The sequence below is a fragment of the Electrophorus electricus genome, chromosome 4 (genome assembly GCF_013358815.1).
Source record: "Electrophorus electricus isolate fEleEle1 chromosome 4, fEleEle1.pri, whole genome shotgun sequence".
In the NCBI taxonomy this organism is placed as follows: Eukaryota; Metazoa; Chordata; class Actinopteri; order Gymnotiformes; family Gymnotidae; genus Electrophorus; species Electrophorus electricus.
Genome location: NC_049538.1, coordinates 22,981,063 through 22,994,761, shown reverse-complemented (window position 1 = coordinate 22,994,761; position 13,699 = coordinate 22,981,063). Strand labels below are relative to the sequence as shown.

Sequence of the window (13,699 nt, the reverse complement as noted above, 5' to 3'; positions counted from 1 at the left end):
TGTGCAGATATAGACTGTAGAGCTCTATATTGAATTGTGGATGAGCATATTAAAACCACAAGGCGGAGCTTCGAGAGAGAGAGAGAGAGAGAGAGAGAGAGAGAGAGAGAGAGAGAGAGAGAGAGAGAGAGAGAGAGAGAGAGAAGATGAAACAGAGCTGTTTAATGTTCAACAAATGGAAAGAAGAAGAAAATTATGAAAATCAGTAGAACTATTAGCAAAGTTGAAACTAGTTAATATTTAGTGACAGCGGAGTGGCTCTAGATCCCTGTGGCAGGGACTACGGACGATCACGGACTACAGGAGCCCACCCTCCGGACTGATGAGTGCGGATGAGTCTCTGGCGAACGAGCTGAATACATTCTTCGCTCGCTTCGAGGCTACATCTAGCAGCGCTAATGCTAACGGCGCTAATGCTAGCAGCGCTAATGCTAACGGCGCTAGTGCTAACAGCACTAATGCTAGCAGCGCTAGTGCTAATGGCACTATCGGCGCAGCCAATGGCACATGCGCGGGGCCCACCATAGAACAGCGCCCTCTCATCGTCACGGAGAGTGACGTGAGAAGAGTGTTTAAAAGGGTGAATACCAGGAAGGCGATGGGAGCAGACGGTATCTGCGGGAGGGTCCTCAAAGCCTGCGCAGATCAGCTAGCCCCGGTATTCACCGACATCTTCAATCTCTCCCTGACGCTCGGTATCGTCCCGTCCAGCTTCAAGCGATCCACCATCGTCCCCGTCCCGAAGAAACCTCGACCCTCCGACCTCAATGACTACCGACCTGTCGCCCTCACATCAGTCGTGATGAAGTGCTTTAAAAAGCTAGTCGGAGACTTCATCACATCTTCACTGCCAGCCTCCATGGACCCACTGCAGTTTGCATACCGCCACAACCGCTCCACTGACGATGCAATTGCACATCTGCTCCACACTACACCGACTCACCTGGACGAAGGGAGGGGAAATTATGTTAAAATGCTATTTGTCGACTACAGTTCAGCATTTAACACTATCATCCCCTCCCTACTCACTACTAAGTTGGGGGATCTAGGACTGCATACATCCCTGTGCGACTGGATCTCCAACTTCCTAACAGACAGACCACAATCAGTACGGGTGGGCAACTGCGCCTCATCCACCCTCACCCTCAGCACTGGAGCTCCTCAGGGTTGTGTCCTAAGCCCCCTGCTCTACTCACTGTACACCTACGACTGCACAGCCACTTCCAGCTCCACCATCATTGTCAAGTTTGCTGACGACACCGTTGTCATGGGTCTGATCTCGGACAACGACGAGAGGGCCTACCTGGATTAAACACCTGGAAAACTGGCGCCAGGAAAATTATCTCCTCCTAAACGTCAGTAAGACAAAGGAGCTGATCGTGGATTGCAGCAAGAAGCAGGAGCGGCACTACCAACCTGTGAGGATCAGTGGAACCACGGTGGAGAGAGTAGATAGTTTCAGGTACCTTGGTGTTCACATCTCGCAGGACCTGTCCTTCAGACTGCCCTCCAAGGTACTGCGGAACTTCTATACCTGCACTATCGAGAGCATCCTCACGGGGAACATCACAGTCTGGTTTGGGAATAGCACCAAGCAGGACAGACAAGCACTCCAAAGGGTAGTGCGTTCAGCAGAGCGCATCACTCACACGGAACTTCCTGACCTGCAGACCATCTACTACAAGCGGTGCCAGACCAAGGCCAGGAGGATTGTGAAGGACCCCACCCATCCCAACAATAGACTCTTCTCTCTGTTGAGGTCAGGGAGGCGCTTTCGCTCCCTGAAGACCAAGACAGAGAGGCTGAAGAGCAGCTTCTTCCCACAGGCCATTCGGGCCCTGAATCAGGGAAACTGATAAACTGTGGGGACCACCACCACAATGTAACATAACTGTATATCTGTATATATATATTTATATTCAATGACCTTGTTACACAACAACTGTAGATATGTTATTATACGAAATGGATCTGTACATTCTGTAGATTGTGTACATATATACACAACCATATACATTGTACATTGTGTATATAATCATAATATACATATATTGTACATACATTGTTAATATATTTTGTACATACATAGAATATATATATTTATCTTTGCATATATATATTTCACATATAGAGAATGTCTATATTTCTCTATGCACCCCTGTTTTCTTTTCCTCAGTTTGGACAGAGCACTCTCCACCATTTCACTGCGAGTTATGCTGTGTATGACTATGTATGTGACGAATAAACCAAACTTGAACTTGAACTTGAACAGTACTTGTGGTAGCCTTTTTAACTAAGTGTACTTAAAATCAGACATTAGCACACTAAAACATTAAAGCATTAAGATAAAAGATAAATCCTTTATGCAAATGCAGTTGTTTCTTAAAGATTGTTTCTTTTAGAAATATAAGTTCTTATCACACCTGTATTAGAATATGAGCCCAGGAGAGTAACCCTAGAACACTAGGAACATTTATTTTACAATTTCCTTGCAAAATCACAAGCCTGATGTGAATATTAAAATAAGAACAACAAATAGATACACCTGTTATCATTTTATTATCCATCTTCACATAATATAGGGAAGGTGCTTATGTGCTCATTTCTCCTTTGTTAAAAAAGCACTGACATTTTGCTGCATCAAACATTTGTGTGCCATGCATTTAGTGTGTAGCATAACAACAAACAAATTCTGCAAACTCCTACTTTATGAGCATTAAAGGCGGTTGGGCAGAGTGTTGAGTGAAGCTTCAGAGCTTGACTGTAACCTTGTTATATTTCAATGGCAATGAGGGCAGTACAGGTAGTGACTAAGAGGCTTTCCTTCCCAATCCCTCTGAATGTTGTCTCTGACAACATTCCAGACAGCACTTTAGAGAAAACAGTAGTCCAATGGCAGCAGACAGGCCTTTTTAGGGATCACCACTTACAGAGTCTTACCAAGACACCCAGTAGCTTTATTTTGTTTGGGACGAAGCCTCTATCAGAGCCGTATTTCATTCTACCTGATTCAGCTGCTGCTTGTATGATGCATGTTGGATGAATCTCTTACTCTGCTCCTCAGCTAAGAGAAAGCTCTCCATCTCGATCTGAGGAACAAACTTGGATTGTGTGCGTGGCTCCAGCACAACCACTGGTGAATGCGCACGCAGTGTCCCAGGAGCCGCTCTGTGGTGCAGGTGGAGAGGGGAGGTGGGCGGAGGCCCGGGGCGTCAGCTCACGCAGGATTGTAGAGGAGGATTGGAGTACTGGACATCGCTTACATGGAGGGCCATGTCTATGAGCACTTTGCCAATGGCAAGCACGACAGCTACCAGATCGACTACCGCCTCATTGTGGGCGACACAGAGCCAGCCAGATTGCAGCTGTCGCCTCGCGACCCTGAGCACCAGGGGCCATTTGGCCACAACACATCTCATGGGCATGAGACTGCAGCTCAGCGCTACAGCGCCACGCGCATCCAGGCTGGCTACGAACCAGAGAGGTGAGACTCCTACGGTTTCAAAGGAGTGCTGATCAGCAAAATTAACCATGTTTGCATCACTAGGTTAACGTTAGTGTCACTAAACAAGTTCATTAGGAGTGGACTTTATTTTTCTTTTGGATTGTGTACTTTTAAACTGTTGCACAGACTGGGTTGGGTTCTCAGTGATGTGCAATTTTAGCCCAATTCCATATTGTTGGTCTCAGAAGAACACATTCCTTTCGGGGATTATCATCACATAAAATAGACCTATACATTTACAGTCTCTACAGAGAAATACAGTCATGTCATAGTATAATAAAATGTCCTAATGTGTAAATAGTGATGTTTACTCATTTATAATGTCCAGCACTACTCAAATATAACTGCTTGCCTTCTTTGCCCATCATATTAACATTCCCATGTCATCAGAGTAAAAAGGACCATAAATCTGATTAAGAATTATATTATCAAGACCGATATAATCTGTGTTGTAGAACAGATATGAAAACATTTTGCCATAGCAATGCTCAAAAGCATCACATTCCATTTGTTTTACAGACCCATATCTCTGTACATTTCAATTTACAGAATGGACTAAATTAACTTCCAGGTGTTTAAAGCTCAGTTGGGGGCTGTGTCAGATCCTTTGTGAATAACATAATAAAGTTGAGTATTGGGCAGCCTGACCACGGCTTCAAAACGATTGTGTGGATTTGCTACATCACCAGTCCTCCTTTTATAAGCAAGATGATTATTTCAACCCAAGTCAAAAACATTTTTGTCTCATCCAAACGGAAATTTCACACGTCAGACCTGAACTGGGCTGGCCAGCTAATAGCGTGGACAGTAAAACAAAGGCGCATCGCCCGTCTGTTCTCTCTCACTTCACATCCAAATCCAACTGAAACGCACTATCAGTATTTCAGTTCCATGCCGGAGCTGAGAGACGTGAGCGCCCTTAAAATGTCCCGTCGTCATCCACCACGTTGAGAGGATGAGAGTTTTCTCAAACTGAGCAGGTCGAGTCTTTAAAATGTGTAAACTCCAACTGTGATTCTGGGTGATTTAGCTAAGGGCTAGACTTTCGCTTGACTTTGAGAGATGCCACAGAGGCTAGTCTGTAACGGTCGCAGATGAAGACCAGCTGTGTTCCTTGACGTCGTTTTTTGTTGTCTGAAGTACGCGACGCTATCGTCTTGTGAGTAACCCGAGAAGCGGGATTTTCATTCACATTCACTAAGAATAAAGCATCATTGTTCAGTCTTGGAAGTATATCACACTAAATCCGTGTGTACTACTTGAGTACGATAATGACGGTTGTTGTTTGCATGCTGCGAATGCGAGACATCGGCTCTCCCGAATAAAAGGATAGCACGTCGAAATGGAGAAAGGGCAAAGCGTAACGAATAGAAATAGCTTTAGCATCCTCGGCCAACACCCACTGGATAAATATTTCGATCCGCGGATCAGTAAAACGCTTACGTTTTAACTCTGTTTACATGAGAGCACAGACAGAATAGCCTTTCTTTAGCGTACATCTACTTCTGATGTGACTTGTATTTGCTAGGTTGTTAGTATAATGTATTTTTAGTATCAGTTTTTCTTTGTTTGTTTGTTCTGTGGTCTTTGATTCAGTGATTTTCTGATCCTGCCTGGCTTCATTGACTTTACCTCAGATGAAGTGGTGAGTACTTTTGCAAAATGCACCAAAACAGCTCAGCAGGTTTCCTGACATGCCCCATAAGGGCTTACCAGTGTGTGTGTTTCAGTAAATACAGCACATCTAGTAATGATTTAGTGGAGGGGGCGGGATCTTCCTAATTAATTAGTGAGCTGGCGGTCTCCTCTACCTTCAGTGAGATGGAGGAGCTGAGTCAGTTGCCATGTAGTGCGAACACGACTACAACAGAGGGTGGAGTGTGGCATAGTGTAAGAGAGGGATGAAGGAGTGCAAATAAGATGTGCAAAATAGGTGGTGTTGGCATCCCAGGTGCATAGGGTGTGTTGTCACAGGCATAGAGGCTGAGGGGTGTGTGGGTGTGTGTGTGTGTGTGTATGACAGTGTGAGGGAGGCGCGAACCAAAATTCCCATGTGTAATGGATATGGGATAGTATATATTGTGGTATTTATATTTGGTGTTACATTTTGTGTGTGTGTGTGCTAGAATGTGGGAGAGAACTTAGGATGTTTTTGTCTGTCTTACCACAGGGAGATTAAACTGATGCCCTGCTTATAAAAACAGCAATATTTGTGCTTTGAATGAGCACATCCAAGTCACTTGAAGTCAAATTAATAATGGGATAGAGATGTGTGCATATGTGAAAGCTGTCCAAAGTAACACCCCAAACTGTTCTTATCTTTGTGCAATGCATAGTCTGTATGAAAATACAAGCATGAACATAAACAAAGATAATTGTTCTGTAGAACATTGGTTCCTTTCTGTTACCATTTGCGTCTGTCATTCAGGATCTGACCTCTGCTCTGACCCGGAAGATAACCCTGAAGACGCCGCTTATTTCCTCCCCCATGGGTACTGTGACTGAATCCTCCATGGCCATCGCTATGGCTGTGAGTATCCCCCACACACTCAAAACCATGAAGTCCTGTTGCTTTTCCATTTAGCTTTCTGTGATTTTGTATTACAGCTCATGGGCGGTATTGGGATCATCCATCACAATTGCACCCCAGAGTTCCAAGCAAATGAAGTCCGGAAAGTTAAGGTGTCAAACTTTCAGTGAATTGTCTTAATAGGAATATAATGAACAACACGTTGAACATGCAGATTTACACACAAGCTTCCCTGAGGCCTCTCATCAGCAGAGCAATATATGGTGTCATGGCAGAAATTCGAGCAGGGCTTCATCACGGATCCGGTGGTGATGAGTCCACAGCACACGGTCGGAGATGTGTTTGAGGCCAAGGTGCGACACGGCTTCTCTGGAATCCCTGTCACCGAAACCGGCAAGATGGGCAGCAAGCTTGTGGGAATCGTGACGTCACGAGACATTGACTTCCTCTCAGAGAAGGACTATGACCGGCTGTTGGAGGAGGTTTGTGATTCATCTTTGATTGTACATACAATATACAAAAGGTTTTTAAAAACACAAATGAATCACATATGACATACAATGCTTAAAAATATAGGTGGAATAGAACTATCATGAAATTGTGATATTTCTGTGTCAGTGTGTGAAAGAGGGCAATATATATATATATATATATATATATAAAAATAAAAAATGTGTATATATATATATATGTGTGTGTGTGTGTGTGTGTGTGCGCGTAAAATCACATTCTTTAAACTCACATCTTTTTGTGATTTATTTGTGATATTTGCCAGGCAATGACAAAGAGGGAAGATTTAGTGGTTGCACCAGCAGGTGTTACACTCAAAGAGGCCAATGACATCCTGCAGTGCAGCAAAAAAAGGTCTGATTCTTCATCTTTTCAGCTTGAGAAGTGAAACTGCTTCTAAAGGACTTTGAAAGGTTATTTTCACTTCTCCACTTCTTCTCTGAGTAACGGGTCGGTCGTGGGGACGCTTGTTGATTGCAGGTAAACTGCCCATTGTGAACGACAGTGATGAGCTGGTGGCTATAATTGCTCGCACTGATCTGAAGAAGAACAGAGACTACCCTCTGGCCTCTAAAGACTCCCGCAAACAGCTGCTGTGTGGCGCTGCCATCGTTACCCGTGAGGATGACAAGTACCGGCTGGACCTGCTCGTGCAGGCAGGAGTGGACGTGGTGGTGCTGGTAGGTCTTAAGGTCCTAAAGGGAGTGGGATTAGTCTCCATCCTGAGTATGGTGCCTGAATCAAATGACAAACTATTTTTGCTATGAGGCTGTGTAACACAGGACTGTGATTGGACATAGTGAATTTGGTCTGAAGGCTGTGTCTATTGTTTTAGGACTCATCTCAGGGAAACTCGGTGTTTCAGATCAGCATGATTAACTACATTAAACAGAAGTATCCTGAGCTCCAGGTGGTGGGGGGGAATGGTGAGTCACAGTTCTCACATTTGCTTGTTCTGTAAACTGAGAGGGTTGAGGTAGGTAAGAATTGATGGTGTTTGGTTCTTTTCATTTGTTGCTCTGTTCACTTTCATCCTTCTTCTCTCTCGCTCTGTCTCTGTGTATGTCTGTGTAGTAGTGACAGCTGGTCAGACCAAGAATTTGATTGATGATGGTGTGGATGCTCTTAGAGTGTGGATGGGTTATGTTTGATAAGACATCGTATACCAGAAAATTGTTTAAAAGATGGTAATAGCTAAACCACCAGACATAATAGTGATGGATAAACAGCAGAAAAGAGCCATAGTGACGGATGTAGCAATCCCAAGAGATAGCAACATCAGCAACAAGGAACATGAGACGCTAAAAGAAGAGGAAACACTGGCTCTGGTAGCAATCAGAGCACCAGGGTTTTAGGGACGATGACCATCAAACTGGGAGAGTGGCTCCAGCAGATCCCAGGAACAACATCCGAGATCCTCATCCAGAAGAGTGCAGTCGATGGAACACTTGGGATACTATGCAGGCAAATGTATATATTGTAAATTCCTGTTCTTTTTTATCAACATTCTTAGAACATAATTACTGTTCTAAGTTTACAACATCTGGTCGAGGTTTTCGTTTATTCAAGATGCATCCTGTAGTGCTTTTTCACATTTTTGCACTATTTCTTAATTTTGAATCAAATGTTTCAAAAATAATACAATCCACAAGGAAATGAAAACGAGAATTAAATCAAACGTATTGTTTCAGAAAGATTACTACTCATTCACACACCAGGACGCTACATCTTCTGGAGTATTATGCTCACGTTTCTAAACTTTTAAACATTATAATGTATTTCAGTTATGGAAATCAGTTAAACACTATAGGAAGGCCTACAACAGGAATGTTCTACAAATACCTTCCTACTCCAGCACCCCTAATTGTCCACTCCCAATGGTGGGATATCCCTGAATAACAGTTATCCACCAAAAACATGATTCACTGACTCATGAACAATGTCAACAAATCTACACACACACACACGCACGCACACACACACACACACACACACAGCAGGTGGGTTTTCTGTGGTGGCAGATGGGTCCAAGTGGGCTCATACTGGCCCTGCCCACATGTCGCCTCCTGCAGGTGTCAACCGTAGCCACTGTGCTCCATGTGCCCTTTCTCCTCTGCCACTGCTGGGAGAGGGCTCTGCCCACCCTCCTGACATGCTCCGCTACGCCTCCTGCATACCCCCTTTGTGCTTCAGACAGAGGCCAAAACCACTGGCTTTGCTGGTTCCAGGAACAGCCTGAGGTTGTCCAGGAGAGTGAAAGAATGCTATACCTTGCAAGGTATGATGGTCTTCATTGAAATGGGGGTTAAAAACATTTCAAGCCAGTGTTTTGTGCACTGACATCCCTCCTGCTACCGAAGGCCACCCGAGTGTTTCTTGTGTTTGTGAGTGTGAGGCAAAGGAGTGTGAAAGTGTTTGTGTGGATCAAGATGTAAATGCATGAAATGAAACGTACTGAGGCTATGTTTATTGTCACATATTTTATATCTAGAATGTTGGCCTACCTCCAAGTGAATTTGCACAAAGACCAAACATTTGTGTGGGGTGTTTGTTTGTGCATGTGAATATAGATGTGTGTAGTTCAATGGTGTATACATGTGTACATGTGAGTATGGATGTGTAAGTGTGAAAGATGTGTGTGTGTGAATTATATATTTGTTGGGGGCACATTCATATACTGCCACACTGCTATTCTCTCTGCTACTTTCTGTTTTTCAATTGGCAGAGTGGATTAGGGCCTGTCAGAGAGACTCTGAGAGATCTGGTGAGCCCTGATTGTGATTCTTTTTGTTTCTTTCTCTCTCTCTCTCTCTCTCTCTCTCTCTCTCTCTCTCTCTGTATGTGTGTGTTTGTGTGTGTGTCTCTTGTCAACACAGTGAATAATTTTGATTTTAATTGGTTCGTTGTCATGACATTATCTCTCAACTCTCTCAACCGTCTAAATCACACGCGCACACACACAAACAGTTGACACCCCCCATCCTATAGTCCACATTCATTCATGAGAAACAGAAAATTTCAATTTGAAATTTATTGGATTGAATAACAAAGATCCTTTTCTTTAGAACCATGCACAGCATGGACATGACAATGTTGTGCTAAATGGTGTGATCAAACCCTATCATCATCCTTCCCAGCAAAGCCCTGATCTACTCCTTCTGTAGTGAGCTAAACGCTATTAATAAACTCCCAAACTCCTCCAGTGCTCTCTCACCATTCTGAGCAGAGCCTGTGCCAGGCCTGCAATTTTATCAACTACATCACAGCTCTGTTTTCTCTCTTCCAAATGTGTAGAGAAAACACACACACACACACACACACGCGCGCGCGCGCTCTGTATTCTGACAGTCCCTGCAATGCTCCACTGTAATCCTCTTAGCCTGTAAGCGCTGGGCTCTCCCTGCAAACACACCCTAAACCCAGCACAGCATGGGACTATGTGGAAGACCACTTGCACAAACATCGACCGCACAGCTCCTTTTGCCTTTGCTTGCTATAGTTTCAACTGCTCGATGCACTGAAATGCCAAATACAGAGGCTAAAGCTCGAACACATGCGCCATGAACCAGCTGCACCCATTCCGAGGTAAATCAAATACACAGTTGCCATTGTTTAAAAAAGCTTTTTGAGCTTTTTACATTTTATTGATTTATTTTTTTTTAAAGAACATGAGGACTTTTTCATTTTTATTTTTTCAGAATGCTAAATAGTAGTAGTCCCAGTAATTTTGTAGTTCCAGTAGTATCGTCATTCAGGTCTCCTTTATCAGGTTTTGGATGGATTGGTAGAAGTTCATATTGACTGGTTATAAACATAGTTCTGATGTAGTCAAGCACAGCGTCTGTCTCTTTGGCCAGTTGGTAATCATAGCCTTTTTATGTGCTCGGGAAACCTTTCTGCATACTACTGATTTCTTTAGCTGGTCCTCCTTGGGAAGTGTGTGGTCCCATTGAGCAGTACAAAGCTTCCCCAGCCATGGCTCTTCCCATGCGCTGCTGCTTAGTTTTCTTCCCCACTACTTTGTCCCATAACGTCTTCAGGTTCTTTCTTTCACACTTTGGGTTTTGTTTTTCACTCTGTAGAGCCTCTCTTTCACTCTTCAGGTGTTGTCTTTCACTCTCTAGAGTCTCTCTTTCACTCTTCAGGTGTTGTCTTTCTCTCTCTAGAGCCTCTCTTTCACTCTTCAGGTGTTGTCTTTCACGCTCTAGATCCTCTCTTTCACTCTTCAGGTGTTGTCTTTCACTCTCAAGATTCTCTCTTTCACCCTTCAGGTGTTGTCTTTCTCTCTCTAGAGCCTCTCTTTCACTCTTCAGGTGTTGTCTTTCACGCTCTAGATCCTCTCTTTCACTCTTCAGGTGTTGTCTTTCACTCTCAAGATTCTCTCTTTCACCCTTCAGGTGTTGTCTTTCACTCTCTAGATCCTCTCTTTCACTCTTCAGGTGCCATCTTTCACTCTGTTCATTTTTTGTCTCCTTCTGCTTCTCCTCCAACTGCTTCCCACTACATTCCTCCTCAAATTTTCCAATTTTAACACAGTGTCGTTTTCTAATTTCCTTCGTATCTACTCTGTCAGGTAGTTCTTGTTGCAATCTACTCATTGCTTTTTGTGTGTTCCTGTCCAACAAAATCTTCGTTTTCTTCTTCTTCGAAGATCTTCTGTGAGAGCAGCAGAACTGCATTTTGCTGCTGCAACCTCCCATTTCTGTCAACAGACTGACCAATTTTACCTTTGTCAAGCAGATTATAAGAATAGCTATTATGACAATGGTCAGTGATATTATGACATCACAGTTTTGGTTTTGTTGACAATTCCATTGTCATCACACAGAATAGAATAGAATAGAATAAACGATTGTGGGCTTGCTTTCTTTTCACTTTAGCCTTAATTAGATTACTTAGATTCATATGTTTGCTTTAGATTTGCCTTTTTACATTTTATTTATACCATGAAAAACAATACAGAAATAATTAAAGAAGTCAAAGCCTTTGTCACAGTCTCTCCAGACATGCCTTTCTCTGGTTGTCAAAAAGACAAAAGAGATGACTGTGGACTACAGAAGGATGCAAATGCCTCACACCCTAATACATACAGTGAAGAGTGAGAACATACACTCTCTTAAAATCACAAACAATCTCTCATGGTCCCTGAGCACTTTTTCCTTAGTGAAGAAAGCTCTGCTTCCTGAGGAGACTGAAGAAGGACAGCATGTCCGTCATCCTGATCTGGTCTGCAACAGCATCATAGAGAGTGTCCCGACCTGCGCCATCGCTGTCTGGTACTGGCACTGCTCCCCCTGCTCTTTTGGATTGTTTAGTTGAATTTAGCAGTCTGCTCTCAAATTTTCTGTGCCTGTTTTCTGGGATTCTGAAATTCAGGCAATGTTTTTGTTGTTCTTCTGCAACACTATTAAAACTCTGAACTCCTCAAACTATTTTACTTCTCTAAGTAAATCTGTCACACATTTGTCTAGTACAGAATTATTAGATTTCTTTCTTTGACCATAAGCAAGATACACACATTTACTTTGCACATTTACATATTTCTTTGTCTGTTTCTCTCTATCGCTCTCCTTTTCTCAGAGAGTTGGATAAGAGATTAAGGACACTTCCTGAGGCAGAGAATGATTGGTCAGTAGTACATTAGAATGGCCCTACATACATTTCATCATTCCATATCTTTTCAGTGGTTATCAAAACCATTTATACACTTTTGCAGTTAAACAATGTTAAGATATTGATTAGTGTTTCAGTCAAATCAGTCTAACTCTGAAAGTATGTGTTTACCTTCCATATGAGACGCTATTTAAGACTACACACACATCAGATTTTGCAATGAAAATAAAAATGATAAAACAAACAAAGGGAAATAGTCAGTGTACACACACACACACACACACACACACACACACACACACACACACACACACACACAGTCTGCATAATAAAACAAACTTTATTTAATAGTCCACAATTTGGTAAGGTGACCTGCAATTTAAAATCCACATTCCACAGTCTGCATTTCTCAAGCATTGCAGATTATTATTATAATGTTAAGTATAGAGACGATCTCTATGCTGCATTAGTTCTGCTGTCCTACTGCAGAGGTACACGTGGTCAAAGTGCTGTGTGTAGGGGTAGAGAGAGAGAGAGTGAGGGAGAGTGTAGAGAGGGAGGGTGGGAGTGTTAGAGAACAATAATCAAATACAATAGAGCAATCTAGCCAGAGAGACCAATGAAGACTTTGTCCCTAGGGTGTGGCAGTCACTGCTATAGGTGTGTGTGTGTGTGTGTGTGTGTGTGTGTGTGTGTGTGTGTGTGTGTGTGTGTGTTCCTGTCTTGGAGGGGATCGAACACTTCACTTACCATAAGGAGGCAGATGGCGGATTCAGGCATCAGCTGTATAGCCATGCTCCCCTGCTGCTCCCTCCCTCACCCAAACCTTAGACGCACTGCACAGGTAACACCCAGCACCTCCAGCACACTGGCAATGCCCACGAGACCCCCAGCACAGTGGCTCTCCGCCGTAACGTTCAGAAAACGCAAAGTCAAGACTCAAGCAACACCAGCTTCTGGGCTCCAGGCAGAGAGTTGTAGTGCAGCCTGCTCCTATTGTCCAATGCCTTGCAAGCGCTGGCTGAAAGGTCCACGTGCCAGCCCCTTGTCTTGTCGTTCCGCACAGTCTTTCCCTCTTCCGTCAGGACCCCCGGCTGTTCTGTCTGCGCTCTCTCACACACTCCTGCTTCTGTGACATCCAACGGCCAGTTAAAGCTCCCTCCTCCCCTCAGAATGGGTGCTGGGACATGCACACATGCGCGTATGCACACAAACACACACACACACACACAAACACACACACAAGCACTGGCTCCCCTCCTTCTCTCTCCCCTTCATGCACACTCTCACAGGAATGGTGATAGGACATGGATCGGCTTCTCGGGTGGAGAGGAGGGGCAGCAGAAGCCCATACATCCGCTTGTGTACTTTTCCGCTCCCAAATCCATCGCATCACACTCCTAAAACCAGGGCAATGAACAAGAGAGAAAGAGGGAGAAGGAGAGAGGAAGAAAGAAGGAAGGAAGAGATCAGTCTCACCTCCAGACTGCCTCTGAACTCATTTCAAGCTCTGCAAGGCAAAGGCACTGGCAAATACAGAC

The 13,699-nt window shown here is 43.8% G+C and overlaps 1 long non-coding RNA gene and 1 pseudogene across 1 annotated transcript in view; one reads left to right on the top strand and one right to left on the bottom strand.

Annotated features, from left to right (window-relative positions):
• Positions 1-3,263: 3,263 nt before the first annotated feature.
• Positions 3,264-8,779, top strand: LOC118241222 (annotated as a pseudogene).
• A 3,699-nt stretch (positions 8,780-12,478) lies between these two features.
• LOC113568916 overlaps positions 12,479-13,699 on the bottom strand; it is a 35,342-nt gene continuing 34,121 nt past the window's right edge. Inside the window, exons 2-3 of the long non-coding RNA XR_004775926.1 lie at positions 12,909-13,558; positions 12,479-12,667 (exon numbers count right to left, since the gene is read on the bottom strand). This is a non-coding gene — a long non-coding RNA (uncharacterized LOC113568916). The remainder of the gene's footprint in view (positions 12,668-12,908; positions 13,559-13,699) is intronic.